Source organism: Podarcis filfolensis, assembly GCF_964270895.1.
Source record: "Podarcis filfolensis genome assembly, chromosome: 11".
Lineage (NCBI taxonomy): Eukaryota > Metazoa > Chordata > Lepidosauria > Squamata > Lacertidae > Podarcis > Podarcis filfolensis.
In genome coordinates, this window is record NC_139613.1 from 44,253,797 (window position 1) to 44,270,596 (window position 16,800).

The following is a 16,800-nucleotide window of genomic DNA, read 5'->3' on the forward strand; positions in this document are numbered from 1 at the left end:
TGTTTTTGTTTTTAATGTACAACCAGACACAAAATATTCAATTCCAGGGGGAAACAGTGAGTAATTCAGAAAGAACGTTTGAATAGTTTGAAAATTCAAGTCATGCAAAAGTTGTAAAAAGTGACTAATAACAATATAAAAAGTATAATGAGTTTTTAAGGAATAATAAATTTAAACTAATGTCTATGTAACTTGGCAAAGTGAAGAGGTAATCATGGGACATTTATTAGAAACATGTTATGGTTAAATAAAGAGAGAGAGAAAACAAAAAGATAGGCATGTACAGTGAAAGGGACCCTGTTTTGCATGACTGCTGAGGGTGGGACTTATCCCCCAAAATACTGAATACTGTTGAAATAGAACACCAACAAAGACAGCTCCCATGTAATGTTATGAAATGCACTGAAATGAACTTGGCTGGGGCAACTGAACCAGATGGGGGGTATAAATATTAAAATTATTATTAATAAGAATGTGGAACCCTTTAAGACAAACTAATCACCTTGCAGAATACAATTGCCTGTCTGTTTGAGGTCAATACAACCTTCTTTTAGACGTATAGTCTGAGGCATTTCTGCACAGCATTATACCAAAATAAAATTATATCACCCAGTGGTCCATAGGGCTTTTGAAGGCAGATGCAACAAAGATCCCTTAATCAAGGTAAAATCCAGTCCCTGAAAAATGTGCTGCTTTGCTGTTCGATGTGAATACGATCAACAAAGTGAGGCAACCTCATTTGAGGTCTCGGTTCTATTATCTTTGCATTGTGTCAATATATCTCTAAAACCTCAGCTTGATGCTGGCTGCTACAATATCTATAATATTAATTAAATGCCGAGCACTGTATTGGTTACAGTATATCACAGAATGATTCACTTGCATTTGAAATCTGCGTCTTAATGTTCCATTCCTGCTCCACTTAATGCACATTGCCTAGACGCTATTTGCTGGCAACAAATCGACTCATCACCTAATTACCCTCACTAATCCAGTGCAAAGATTAAGTAGGGAATCTCGCCTGCCGAATAACAGCAACTTCAAAGTTATCTCCTGCTGCATGCACTGAGCCACCATGCTTAGAAGGATAAAAGAAAGCAACAACTTTCAAAATGCTTTGCAGGAGAGCCACACAGAAATGGCTTCTCCTCGCGGGATAAACAATGTGCTCTGTTCCCTGCCCCCAGTCCTGTTACACTCATGTAAATGTGATCCTGTCGGTTATGTCTTCATTAGTACTGAATTAATTCAAGTGTTTTCAGATGAAGTTGATGGGCTCCCTCAAGTGTAAACCTTGCATGTGGGAGAAAAAGAATCAGCTTGATCTTTTGGTGATCTTTACCCTGGTATCAATATTTTCATCACAGACCTTTCTGCTGCTCCTCCCACCATTTATTTATTATTTATTTTCCTATATACTGCTTGACTGTATTAAAAACAAAAACAAAAAAAATATGCAAAAATATGAAACATTAACATTCTTAATTTAAAAAAAACCACCACTTAAAAGCAGGAATTCACAAACAATTAAAATCTACAGTAGCTACAAAGAGATAAATACATGTAACTTCTACATATCTGGACAGGCTTGCCTAAATTAGAAAGGTTTTCAGCAGGGGCTGAAAGAATATAAAAAGGTAAAGGTTAAGTTAAGTCCAGTCACAGACGACTCTGGGGTTGTTGCGCTCATCTTGCTTTACAGGCCGAGGGAGCCGGCGTTTGTCCGCAGACAGTTTTTCTGGGTCATGTGGCCAGCATGACTAGGCTGCTTCTGGCGCAATGGAACACCAAAACCAGAGCAGTGCACGGAAACGCCGTTTAACTTCTGTGATGGCAAAAAAGGGTAAAGGACCCCTAGACTGTTAAGTCCAGTCAAATGCGACTGTGGGGTTGCAGCGCTCATCTCGCTTTCAGGCCGAGAGAGCCGGCGTTTGTCCACAGACAGCTTTCCGGGTCATGCGGCCATCATGACCAAGCCGCTTCTGGTGCAACGGGACACTGTGATGGAAACCAGAGCACATGGAAATGCCATTTACCTTCCCACCGCAGTGGTACCTATTTATCTACTTGCACTGGTGTGCTTTCGATCTGCTAGGTTGGCAGGAGCTGGGGCAGACCAACGGGTGCTCATCCCATCACGAGGATTCAAACCACCAACCTTCCGATCGGCAAGTCCAAGAGGCTCCATGGTTTAGACCACAGTGCCACCCGCGTCCCATAGTGACCGTACCAACCTGCTGTCAATAGTAAAGGAGTTCCAAAGTGTAAGTAATACCACACTAAAAAAAGGAAGAGTCTTTTGGAGCAACATACAGTGGTACCTTGGGTTAAGTACTTAATTCGTTCCAGAGGTCCGTTCTTAACCTGAAACTGTTCTTAACCTGAAGCACCGCTTTAGCTAATGGGGCCTCCCATTTCTGTTCTTATCCTGAAGCAAAGTTCTTAACCCGAGGTAATATTTCTGGGTTAGTGGAGTCTGTAACCTGAAGCGTATGTAACCCGAGGTACCACTGTATGTCTATCAACATGTCCATTCATGTCTTCCAGCCACAGGTTTAATGACTTCTCAGTCTTGACTAAAGCCTCGTCATGTACCTAAGCTTCGCAGTTAGAAGGAATACTCCTTCTTCCGCACCTTGTCAGCACATATGCTAGACTTTTTCCAGCCATTTTGTGTGCCACACTGCAGTCATGCTACTCCTCAAGCAGTCCAGCGCAGCCAGTTTCTCTTCCAGCGTGGGAACGTATCTCTGCTTTTTAGCTTTCCCGCCAGCTGAGAAGGAAGCAACCTGGGGGCCATGCTCTCAGGCGGAAAGTTTGCTTGCTTTCAGATCACCTCCGCTCGCTCTCTGTGCTCTCCCCTAGGCCCTATCTCACGTTCTGATTCTCTGACTCTAATTCTCACTCTCCGACGATGCCCGAACACTCTCCCGAGGTGAGTGAAATGGCTGGTGGGATTTCCAACCATTGTTTCCCACTCCCTCACCTTCTGAATGGTTACCGTATTTTTCGCTCTATAGGACGCACCCGACAATAGGACGCACCTTGTTTTAGAGGGGGAGAACAAGAAAAAAAAATGTCTCCCCTCTCTGCGCAGTGCCCCTTCAGCGAAGCAGCAGGAGAAACGGAGCCCCTTCCATTTCTCCTCCTGCTTAGCTGAAGGGGTGCTGCGCCTTAGCTGAAGGGGCACCTACCCTTCAGCGAAAGGAACTCAAAGCCTCCGGAGCACAGCGGGAGCTCCCGCTGCACTCTGGAGGCTTCAGGCGGCTCTCCAGGCTTCACGTTGCTATCGCTGAAGCCAAGGATCTTGAATTCGCTCCATAGGACGCACACACATTTCCCCTTTCTTTTTGGAGGGGGAAAAGTGCGCCCTACAGAGCGAAAAATACGGTATGTTGATTTCCCTCCAGTTTCTTCCCCTGTTTGTTTGTTTATTTATTTATTTATTTGATCGTCTGCATACAGTTGCGACTGCATAAGAAAAGTGAGCATAAGTCCTTAATGTAGATAGATAGACAGATGATAGAGCAGGCATTTCCCCAGCTTTCCTTCTTAAATCTAGTGAATTAATGCCAAAATATGGTTGGTGGAGTGGTGTAAACTAGTATACAGCTGCCTTTCTCTCTTCAGCTAGAAAGCTCTCTGTGTAAAAAGCAACCCAGTTCAAATATGTATGATTAGCCCTAGGACTTCTTTTTTAAAAAAACTTTCTCCAAGCATTTTAGTGCTACTTGCAGTCACAATGCCAGGGGCATTTCCAGGGCCCTTTCGACATGTATGCATGCAGAAGTCACTTGACAGCAAAATTAAATAAAACATGCTAAGTCAATTTGTACATCAATACAAAGGCCACAGAGTCCTTTCACAGCTCACTTGGCAGTAATTGAGATTTCCAGACATTCCTTGGGATTTTTTCAATTTCCCTCCCTCACCATCCCATGGCTACAGGACAAAAATCTAGTTATATCTGCTTGCCTGCGGCTGTTTTCATAAAGGGGAGGGGGCATTTTTCTGCAATTTTAAGCTTCCCAGGAAAGCTGGGAAATACTTTTCCTCATGGAAGTTTGGGAGTTGATAGCAGTTATTGGGAATGAATCAACACATTCAGGAAAGGCATATAATATGGTCCACCTGGTCTGTACCGCTTTGGGGAATTGCATGATTAAATGCGCTTATTCAAGCAGGTCAAGGGTAACTATTCAAGCCTAATATTGTCATTTTAATTTCTTCTAGTTGTTGTTGTTGTTTAGTCGTTTAGTGGTGTCCGATTCTTCGTGACCCCATGGACCAGAGCACGCCAGGCACTCCTGTCTTCCACTGCCTCCCTCAGTTTGGTCAAACTCATGCTGGTAGCTTCGAGAACACTATCCAACCATCTCGTCCTCTGTCATGCCCTTCTCCTTAGGCCCTCCATCTTTCCCAACATCAGGGTCTTTTCCAGAGAGTCTTCTCTTCTCATGAGGTGGCCAAAGTATTGGAGCCTCAGCTTCATGATCTGTCCTTCCAGTGAGCACTCAGGGCTGATTTCCTTCAGAATGGATAGGTTTGATCTTCTTGCAGTCCATGGGTCTCTCAAGAGTCTCCTCCAGCACCATAATTCAAAAGCATCAATTCTTTGGCGATCAGCCTTCTTTATGGCCCAGCTTTCACTTCCATACATCACAAAATTTCTTCTAGGGCCAGTTTTAATTCTGGGATCCAAGCTCCTAGCATGATGCAAGGATTGAACGTGGGACTTTTGGCATACAAGGCAAATGCCAAGTCACTGAACGATGGCTCTGAATTTTCTGCTCCCTAAAACTCAGCAATGGTCTTCGAAGCACTATTTGATGAACTACTACAGTCCTTTGAAGAATCACATCTATGCAGGTCAGGTACCACAATGTACATTCATTCCAAATGGGCTTTTCATTTTTATTTTTTTTACTCAGAGAAAAACAATAACTGGAGCTCTCACGGCAAATTTGGCCAAACGCAAAGTAGAATTCAAATCAAGAGTAGTTTTATTTCTACCCACGTGCATTGTTTTCTCACAGAATCACAATACATTTAATTCTTAATTGAGAAGACAGTCAATTGCATGATAAATGTTTACCCTTATAAAAATTTAATTAATAATCATATGGCTAGTCGGTTTTGTAATGATCAGTTTCAAATGCTGAAATATAGCAGTAGAAACAGCTATTTAAGTAAATGATGGCATTGTTGTTCAAACTGCAGAGTGCCTCGGAAGCTATAAATCAAGGCTAAAGTGGTTTTGAAGCAAAAATGATTATGATTAGTCGTGGTACACACAGGTCTTCAAATGAATCATAAGAAAAATACCTTCACAATACAAAATGCAGAATGTTGTTGCTTCATTTATTTAATTTCTACTTCTCCCAAAATTCATAAGCTGGCAGCAAAACAAAAAATCAACATCGTTGCCAGCTGAAGAGCTGAGTAGGATCCAAGTCCCGATCCTTTAAGCTCCAAACCAATGCGGGGGAACAATCTCTCTGCAAAGTACTTGGGATTCTCTTCTTAGGGCTTGGCCAAGACACTTTCTTGCCAGAGGTGCACAACAAAATGGCAGATTCTTGGAAGCCCACTAGTCTAACTGCCACGCTGGTGACAGGACAGTGTCCTCCATTGTATCTATGGGCCACTTTTAAAATGAGGCTGCATTTTAAATTGTATTTTAACCTGTATTTTAAATTGGTTCCCCCCCCCCTATTATGTTTTTATTGTAATTTTACTGGTGTTAGCTGCCCTGAGCCCGGCTCTGGCTGGGGAGGGTGGGGTATAAATAATTTTATCATCATCATCATCAAAGGGCTGGTTCATTCTTCCATTTGTGCCATAACTAGAAATCATGGGTCTAAGCCGTTTTCTGCTTGACCCACACTCTCTAGGTATGGGTTGGATCCGAGCCGTTTTCCTCTTGCCCCCACTCCTTTCCAATGGAAAACCTGCTTTTTAATGATAAAGGTGAAGGGTAAAGGGGCCCCTGACCATTAGGTCCAGTCGTGGCCGACTCTGGGGTTGCAGCGCTCATCTCGCTTTATTGGCCGAGGGAGGCGGCGTACAGCTTCCAGGTCATGTGGCCAGCATGACTAAGCCACTTCTGGCAAACCAGAGCAACGCATGGAAACGCCATTTACCTTCCCGCCGGAGCGGTACCTATTTATCTACTTGCACTTTGACGTGCTTTCGAACTGCTAGGTTGGCAGGAGCAGGGACCGAGCAATGGGAGCTCACCCCGTCGCGGGGATTCGAACCGCCAACCTTCTGATCAGCAAGTCCTAGGCTCTGTGGTTTAACCCACAGTGATAGATCGGAACAAATGTCAACCCAGGGAAAACCTGAAGTGCTGTTTGCTTTGACTGAGTGCCAAAGAGCCGTTTTCCCCAGGGATAAGCAGCGGGACCAGAGGGAATGTGGAAAAGTTCTAAGACTAGCAGGCTAGCATGAGGGATAAGCAGAAGGTTGTGAGAGGCATGCACTGCTTGGAGAGAGAGAGAGAGAGAGAGAGAGAGAGAGAGAGAGAGAGTGCTCTGGGAGAACTGGCTCATATCTTATTCCCCTAAAAACGGGTTTCAGCTGTTCTCCTCTGCATATACAGCTTAGACACTAATTGATTGGTTTACTGACTACCAATTTTCTTACTCCAGTAAACACACAAAATATTAGTCAGTAGTGTTTGCCTCTGGGTGTGATGGTTTCTTTATTTAAAAGTGAGATGAGAAAGGAACGAGTGGGATATGAATATAATTTTCTTCTTTTTTAAAAAAAGTAGAACAACTTCAGAAGATCAGCTATAGCATGAGCAATACAAGCCCCTGTAGGCCACAATTACAGTTGTTATGCAAGCATTACAATTCTAATATAGAAATATGCAAATTCATTTCCAGTTGTAAGCATGTGCACATTTCTCCAAGAGCGAGGCAGGAAACATAAGTACGCCATAGACTGATTAAGCCAAGAAGCGTTCTCATCTGCAAATGAAAGAGCACTTCATCTCTCCTTAGCTCATTAACTCCTTGGAAAGGCGGCCGTGCCATTTTAAAGCCAGCCAGTTGACCACCCTGAAACAGAAATGGTCTGATTGCTGTACTAAGGGATCCTGCATTCATGACGAGATGAAGCTCCACTGAGGGACTATAAACTGCCATAAGTAGATTTGCAGCAATGTAATACCGTCTTACTAATCCTTTCCTATACCTATCTAACTACCTGTCAGCGGCTAAATTAATGCTTATCTACCTCTCAGGGGGTGTCATAAAGCTTAAATATTTAAATGTTTCTAATGTGCTATGAGATCCCTGGTTGCTACATAAAATGCAACTATTTCCTCATTATTTAGAACAGATTGATTCTGTCATGATGTTTGACAAAGGGGGATCTCACAAGGGTCTTCCCAAATCTCGATGAAAGCTTCCTTACAGCGCAACTATTAGCCTTCCATACCTCGATATGACCCAGTTAATGGAAAAAGGAAGACTAAAACCTTGGGATGTCGAGAATAAACACAAGAACAAAGCAAATGATGCCTTGTCTCTTTTCTTTAACAGCTGTGTGGATGATACAAATTAAACAGCTTTTTTCCAATACGGAAATACAATTATGGGGAAAGATTTGCTTACTGATATTCTGTATGCCAGTCACCTTATTACTTGTGTATGGCTCCCGATCTGCTTTTGAACCCTATGCTGCATGCTGAGGAGAGGGAAGACTGAGGATGAACTTTTTATGAACTAAAAAGTTTGTTTGGAGGAACTTTAACTGAACTAGTTCAATATATAACAGGTAGACACAAACTGCAAATAGTTCCTTTTCGAACACGATAAATTAGAACTAGTTCCTTTTTTCTTTTTTTATTGAGTTTTACAATTTAATCAACATAATCCATCAAAATAAAACACATAAAGAAATAAGCATACATCCCCCACCGACCCAAGGACTTCCCTCAACTTCCACTTCTGGTTCTTTTTAATATTTTCTCATTCTGCATATTTTAAACTAATCTTAATATCATTCCCCTTTACCAAAATATACTATTTTTTCTGAATCTTCCATGCCAAACCAGTTCCTTTTTTCAATAAAATATACATTCACGGCATAGAGAGATTAGAAATATCTTGACTCTTGCAAAGTCTTACATTTGAGACTTTGCATATGATACCTGCTATGTGTACCAATCAAGATAAAAATGAATAAAAGGGAATAGGGAAGTAAGAAGAAATTATATATCAGATTGAATAGGTCTGGCATTCTAGTTTCAAAGCTGTGTCTGGCATTCTAGTTTCAAAGCTGTGTAACAAGTTGTATCATCCAACATGCACCAACATCTCACTGGTTGGCCTAACCTTTGATTTCTTCTTTTATATGTTTTGGGGTCATGGCAAGCAATTGCAGAACAAAATGTGTTTCCTTCCCTTGGAGTTCTATTATTAGCCTGCAATCCTGAAAGTCTACTTTTTCAGAGGGTTTTTTTCACAGTGGCATCCCTATTTTTTATCAGCATGTCAAGGATATTTGAGTTGCGCTGTCAGCATTCAATAAGGTGAAGAGAGAGAACAGGCCAGCACAAATTAATTCAAGGAAGAAAGCTTTGGGTCCCCAATTACATTAGGGTGAAATTAAAACACAAAAAGAAACAAAGATATACACATACAATACAAATTGAAATTTAAGAAGAAAAATGCTAAGAGAGATAAAAACCATTTTTGTTGCTGCTTACAGTGTTTTTTGACTCGTTTGGTTGGATTATTGTTTCTTTTCTGAAAGAAGTAGAAGTTCTAGATTAATTTTAATTTTGAAGCCTAAATATTATTTTTAAGACAAGTTTTTAATGTTAACATCCTTAGGAACGTAAGAACATAAGAATTGAGAAGAGCACCCTCACTTTCTGTAGTTTCCAGTAACTGGTATTCACAAGTATACTACATACCCTCCAACATTTAGCCAATGAAAATAGGGATGTCCTATTCTATCATCATCATCTTGATCATTTTATTATTTATACCCCACCCATCTGACTGGGTTGTACCAGCCCATCTGGACAGTTTCCAACATATATAAAAACCCAATAAAATAATAAACTTTTTTTTAAAAAAAACTTCCCTATACAGGGCTGCCTTCAGATGTCTTCTAAAGGTTGTAGATTTGCTTAACTCCTTGGCTCGGGGGTCACATAACTCCATAACCTCCAATGAAAAGAGGGCCGCTCTCCAATACTCCTCCAATGAAAATAGGGACATCGTAAGAAAAAACGGGACACCCTAGGATCAGATCAGAAACTGGGACAGCTTCTGCATATCCAGGACTCTCCCTGGAAAATCGGGACACTTGAAGTGTCTGCATCTGTGGAGGTAGAGCTTAACCTCTATCTTGACTACTGGTCATTGAATTTGTTCTCCTTGAACTTGCCTCTTTTGCGCATCACTTCTATTTTGAATTTAACACAGCACATCTTCATGCAAGTTTGTGGATTATATTTTGACAAGAACATCATGCTGCAAAGTTACTGAACAGTAGCCAAGTTTGTTGCAAAGAGCAGCACTCTTCAGTTTTAGAAACTTACAGAGCCGGTAGACTGAAAGAGTCGGATGCTGATAAAAAAAGCATCAAGATTTTTGAATGTAAACTTTTCTAAAACTGCAATGGAACCTGACATACTGGGAAATACATTTACAACATAAATTTAAATGGTGGAAAATTACAGGGAACAGAAAGAACATTTAAAAAAATTTAAACTCACATTTGGGCAGTAATCCTATGTACAATTTTCTTAGAATAAGCCGTTAACATTCTGAGACTTAGTTCTAGTTAAAATAAGTTAAAATATGCATGAGGCTGAAGTCTTAAGAGCACAATCTTATTAAAAGTAGGCCTCACTGAGTTCAACCAAATGTGCTTACTCCCGGTTTGGAGGAGAGACTAGGATTGCAGGCTTACAGCATGGTCCTAACCATGTCTACTCAGCTTATCCCCAGATAATTGGTGCTAAAATTGCAGCCTTACCTAGGAACCTGCATCATTCCTGTATCAGGGGTGTCCAAAAAATTTTCAAAGAGGGCCAGATTGTTAAATTGTGGGTGAACATATCAGACGACACAGCGATTCTTCAAACAGCTCTTGTTTATTCACAGGCCAGAACAGAACTGAACTGAAGGGTTCAGCCAGTCTGCTTATATAGAGCTCCACTAGAACGCAACAGTAACCATTTTCTGTAACTATCCAATCACTGAACTTCACTTTCGATCCCTTATTTGCATATGTGGACCTGAACTATCTACAGTATCCCCCTGCTGGCCCAGGGTGAGAACTTCAGTACATAACACAGATTTGATGAAGTGAACATGGGTGAGGGTCAAACAAAGTTGTTGACCTTTTTTTCGGATTGAAGTTGTTGGGCTTTTTTTAGGATTTTACCCCAGAAAAGAAACTGCCACAGGGGGCGGATTAAACTGACTGGCAGGCCAGACTTTGGACATGCCTAGTGTATGTCTAATCTGCAAGCTTCTCCAAAAATCCGAAAAGCAAAGACTAGATAATTTCTCCTTATTCTTGACAGACCTCTCTAGCTACTTAGCAGGCAGAATACCTGAAATGGAGTAGCAAGTAATCAGCTTTTTCCCAATATTTCTGGCAGAGGTCACAGAGAAGAATTGCTGCAAAAGCCATTTAACGTGCAAGAGAGTCATAAAATCCCCATCATCCTTGATGCTGACTATGTTGTATTTGAATAACCTTAAACAGCATATTGAATTGTTCAACTGATTGAAAATAATGAATCCAATACATTCGAAACATAAAAGACATTTTTTTGCAAGGAATTGCTTTGCTTGTAAATCACCAGAGTAGCCAAATGTTTAAACAGGGAAGACCAAAATGTATTCAGGAATCTGTACTTAAGAATAATGTGAATGGAACAGGTTAAATGGATTCAGAAGATTTTAACAATAAAAATGGCTTTTCCATTCATATACTGTATGAAGTTATGAATACCAATTTGTTATCCTAACCACAAAAGCATGTTCCTTTACAACAAAACAGAGTATTTACATGTTCTAAGCAAGCATGTGTTTAAACATGCATATACATGAACACACATGCATCAACCATCATGATATTTAAAAAAAAAATTTTTTTTTAAGGCTCCTAATTTAATGGATCACTTCACTCTCTATATATGTCAAGGTGCAGTGCATTAGGAATGGTAACTCGAAGTAAATTACACCAAATAGAATAGGAAAATAGGGGGGGTTACATTGATGGGCAGGATATAACACATATAATTTAGCTAAGCAATCTCAGCAGTACAATCCTGTGCATTTTCTATTATAAAGCATACTGATCTCATGTCTTATTGCAATCCTAAGTAAATCCTATTGATCTCAATAGCAGGTGCTCCTAGGTAAGTGTACAGGATTGGAACCCATATGTTATTTTTACACTTAGAGCATTCTCCTGAATTCCCTGGGCTCTACACTCCCTCCCACCCTCTGTTTTCATTTTTAATTATAGACAGGGACAGAAATACAAGTGTGTCTGTGGACAAACTGTCTGTGGACAAACGCCGGCTCCCACGGCCTGAAAGTGAGATGAGTGCCGCAATCCAATAGTCACCTTTGACTGGACTTAACTATCCAGGAGTCCTTTACCTTTTACTTCACAACTACACTTACATACAGTTACTTCACAACTCAGGTTACAGACACTTCAGGTTACAGATTCCGCTAACCCAGAAATAGTACCTCGGGTTAAGAACTTTGCTTCAGGATGAGAACAGAAATCGTGCACAGCAGCAGCAGGAGGCCCCATTAGCTAAAGTGGTGTCTCAGGTTAAGAACAGTTTCAGGTTAAGAACAGACCTCCAGAACAAATTAAGTATGTAATCAGAGGTACCACTCCACTGTACTTTAGAATATGATCATGGGACATCCAGAAAGTGTAACTACATAAGAACATGAATCATCCCCAAAATATAATTATAAATGAGTCACCTTCAGAAGTCTGTTCAAACGGTGATCCTGGATAACAACTAGGATTGTCATCAGTATCACTTGATGCTCTTGCTCTCATCTTGAAAAAATATCTATCCATATTCTGCATGCATATATATATGCTATGCTATAATACCGTGAAATGTTGACATTTTTTTTTGTCCTTGAATCTTCCTGCCACACGCCATCCTCTCCTGCCACACTAGTGTGGCACGCCACACCCTTTGATAGCCACTGCTTTAACTTAATGTGCTTGATAGAAATACATTAAAAAATGTCCAGTAGCACCTTAGAGACCAACTAAGTATGTTCTGCGTATAAGCTTTTGTGTGCATACACACTGCACACTTATTCAGATTTTTGTGTATCTGAAGAAGTGTGCATGCATACGAAAGCTTGTACCCAGAACATACTTAGTTGGTCTCTAAGGTGCTACTGGACAATTTTTTTATTTATTTCGACTGTGTCAGACCAACACAGCTACCTACCTGTGCTTGATAGAGTATCTTTGGCTCAGTTTTAAGTTGCTCACATTATTATATTCAGATTTATTTTTAACCAAGCCTTTAAAAAAAAAAGGAAATGCAATGTGTTCTTATTTTTTAAAAATTCAATCAATCAAAACATTATAAATCTAATTCAAGTTTTGTTTTATTATTTTTAATGCCATCCATTTTTATTTGTTATGGACTGAAAGGTTTAAAAATACCAATTAGTTACTGAATGATATCTCACTCGATCCATGATGGAAAATTACTGGGCCAAACTCCAAAGCTTAAACACAGACCACCTGCACTCGAGAGTGAGAAATTGTTCGTGTTTCTTGTTTGCATTAGGACAAAGTTCATGTAAACACCTGCTTGCAGTAATGAAACTTGGAAAGAGATAGAGCAACTTGCAGGAAATAAAATGTAGGCAATGTGCTGCATCACAGAATATAAACTACCGTATTTTTTCATGTATAAGACGCCCCCTATTTTGGGAGACTCAAAATTTTAATTGTCCAGAGTTACTGAACTTTTTTAAGGGGGATTGCCGAAAATAAAATCGCTCACCCGCGCTGCCACTCGCACGCGTTGCAATAGCCACTTATCAGCTGTTCCCTCGCAGGCAGAGGCCACCAATCGCACGCCCAATTCATGAAGCAACAGCCAATCAACACCAGCCCTTGCCGTAGCGACCAATAACACGCCCAACAGCTGATGACAATCTCTGGCTCCCGGCAGCAGCCAATCACACGTCCCCCCCTATGCACTATCTGTGTATAAGATGACGGTATATGTCATCTGTTTCCCCCAATCCTATGGACTATGCACCTCCACCTTCTTATTGTACAAAGTGGAACAGAGGCAGACATAAAGGCAGTGGCTGCTGCCACTCCCAGGCCCAGGCAAAACAGCTTTTACTTCCTGTAGAGGCTTGAAGAAGAGGTTCCTTGAACTACTGCCCCTGCTCCAAATCCTTTGCCCCAAGTAGAGTTTTTTTGGCTTGAGGCAGGGAAAAGAGGAGATGAAAGCAGCAGAGGTCACTTGTTAAGCCCCTGTGTGGTTAGTAGAGGGATTATTGCACATCCCTTCCATGTATGGCTGACTGTGCTGAATCATGGTCAATGTTTTGATTACATTTTTGGAAAGAGTCCATTTGAATGAGTATATTGAATGACATGAACCACAATCCTACCATGAGATATTTTAGAACATCAGCAACAAGTTAGGTACCGTTCATGCACAACTTAGATTACATGGGGCTTATTAGACACAGGGGTGGTCTTATATGGGATAGAAAAAAAATAGAATATGTACTACTGTGTGGTAGTTACAGAGCTGGGGTGCTTCCACCAAAGTATTCCAATTTAAATGAAATCACAAAGAGGAATGAGTCGAGAAATGAACTAACTAGAATCCCTAACATATTCTACCAGTCCTTCCCAGGTGCCACTCTTGAAGTTTTGGTTCCATATGAGATAAAACTGGTAGTGTGGCAATTTGCGGGTTCCTATTTCTAAAGGGTACAGTCTGCTTTTAAGCTTCCTTGATCATCCAACTTGAGTCTAAAGATCTGAGTCCATATTTTAAAATGACTAGAATAAATAAATAAATAAAAGAGCACCCATCCATAACTCACCAGAAGAAGCAACTTTTTAAGGGGGGAAATATTTCAGTAACTCAGGATACTTACTTTGAAAGACATTCCATGGAAACAAATGGTAATTCTGAGTGGAGAGGTTTAGGAATGGAGCACGTGTTTTCTGTGCATTGTACTTCATGGTGTAAAAGCAAAGGATTTATTAGTTCCACAGAACATCAGCTGAGCCACTTCACAGTGAAGAAAAATCTGTCAATGGTCAAAATCCCTATCTTGAGGACCAGGTTATACTATCTCTTTACAAAGAATTGTAGAGGAACAATGTCAATGCGTTAGCAAATTGGGTTTCCAAATAAAATCCCCATACCTTATTAATCATTAATCTGTATTATTTGTGACCCACAAAGCCAATCTTCCAGCCATGTATGGTCACCTGACAGAGGTCAAACCAGCTTTCAAGATTGGTTTCATGAATTGAAGGGCTCCTTCCATCCGCAGAAGGAACTATAATTCAGTGGAGACTTCCCAATGGAAGTTAAATGGGTGGAGGTCATTTTCACATAGCCACCACCTCCCAAGCTCTTCCAAATGATCCCCTGACTCTCCAGAGCATTTTCTCAAGTGGCACAGAGGGCTTCAGGGAAATGGGGTATGATGAAAACTACCTCCCTCTTCCTGCAGCAGGCACATCCTATGAGCAGAGTTCCATTCGCAGGACGGTGGGGTGCAATGCCATGTGTTCTTGCAACAGCAAATAAATTATCAGATATCTGGCAGACTACAATACATAGCTGGTTCACTACCACTACAGAGTTGATTACAAGTTGCTCAGAACCTATAACCCAAGTTATTGAACTTGTGTAACCATACACTCTGAATACATTTGGATTGTTTCATCTCACTTCATCAAATACTCTTCTAAATTCCAGGTCTATTTGATCTACTCAATCACCCAACTTTATATTTACCATTTATTTGGTAATTCCATTAAAGGAGTAATTGAGTTTGTCTGGGGAAATCTCTTTATAAACAGCAGGTCACAGGCATATGGCCTCAATACTTGCTGTTTGTAATAATGTGTCTTTAAAAATAAAATAAAAAAAACATGAAATGAAATGCAACATATGACCCAAGAAAATTGCTGGCTTTGTTCTATTTAACTTCAGTAAAATGTTTTCCTAATATTTTCTCCATTACAATTTAACAACAGACTAATAACAGCCAACTTCCTTTTAATGTTTGCATCAATGTGTAGTAAAAAATAAGTAAGGGGCTTTTAGCAGACAATAAAACCTTTATGTTCTTCAAGACTTCAGTTCAATACTCATAGATGCTTATTTGAATACTTTTTCCCTTGAAATACTGATATAGAATGTCAGAAAATGTTAAATTTACACGGCTGCTTTATATCCATTGGCAATATAACTAGGTTGTAAAAGTATATTTTGGAATATAAGCAAATTTGTGATTATCTGAGCCCTCAAAGTCTTTGTTACCAAGAGAATCTGAATCAGATTATATAATAATATTTGCCTTGGTTTGTTTCTTAAGGAGCAATTATTTAGCCATTTTAAATTGCTCTAGTGCATTTTCTTGTTTAAAAGCATGCTAAATTGCAAGTGGGGGCACTTTTGCTGCCTAAAAGTAGTATATTGGCACTGCAAAAAGGAAAAGCAAAACTGGCTCCCTGTGCTCTTTTCACACAAATGTTCTTACATGATAACAGAGCTTTCCACCTTCAACACAGGAGCACCATGTTCTTCCAAGCGGCTAGAACTGTGTTCTGAAACAGTTGCAAGACAGACTCAGAGGGAGCCCTTGGACTGACTCATTTGTCATTTAATGGTTTGGGGTTTTTCTGTACAGATTTCTCATGAAACATCTGCATTGAAATGGGACAGGGCGGATTTAAGTCCAGTCCATGCTGAAATGAGATACAACTGGACTGATGTGTCTTTGTGAGAGAGGGATAGGGATGACAAGATCGGTCCTATATAAGTGTGTGTGTCAAGGCAGGAGTCAGATTGAAGAGGCAGAGTCCATTGTCAGTGAAGTTAACTCTTTATTCAAGGAAATGGCATGCAGCTCAGCAACACTTCCCAGATGGCCATGTCCCTATGTCTGCTATGTATTGCCCTACCTGGAAGGTGGTCTGTTATTAAATCTCCCATTGATTTTAGTTCTGGATAATTTCACAAGAAAAAGTACCAGCAGCTCAGTTTCTGACTCAAAAAAGCCAAGAACAGCCAAAACACCTCAAGGCTTTTTAAAAATCTCATGATACTTATATCTGAACTACTGTTGCATTTTTTCCCCTGTTTGACACTATGAACAAATGAACGATAGACAGACAAATCTCTCTCAAACATTTGTATAGCTTCTTAAAAATAACAGTCTTCTGTAATTTCGCAGAACATGCTGTGTTCCATCCCTACCGCTGCTACTGGCCTACAATAAAACTGTTATGTAACTGAATTCTGAATCTTAAGAACTTAACCCCAACAGCTCTCTATTCTTCTCTCGTCACTGTGATGTTCTGATTCCTACTTAAGACTAGCTCCATATTTAGCTACCCTAGGTCCCACAATCATCTTCTGTTGGTGAAGAAGCTGATGAAAGACCATCTCTCAACCAAGGTCAGAAATAAGCTTCTATTTCAATGGAGAGTATCCTTATTTCCTCTTCTTCCCAGGCACAGTCAGATAAGGGCTGCATCTTACCTTCC

The 16,800-nt window shown here is 40.4% G+C and overlaps 1 long non-coding RNA gene across 1 annotated transcript in view; it reads left to right on the top strand.

The window, feature by feature from the left end:
* Positions 1–2,477: 2,477 nt before the first annotated feature.
* Positions 2,478–16,800, top strand: part of LOC310745117 — a 57,879-nt gene continuing 43,556 nt past the window's right edge. Inside the window, exon 1 of the long non-coding RNA XR_014539953.1 lies at positions 2,478–2,528. This is a non-coding gene — a long non-coding RNA (uncharacterized lncRNA). The remainder of the gene's footprint in view (positions 2,529–16,800) is intronic.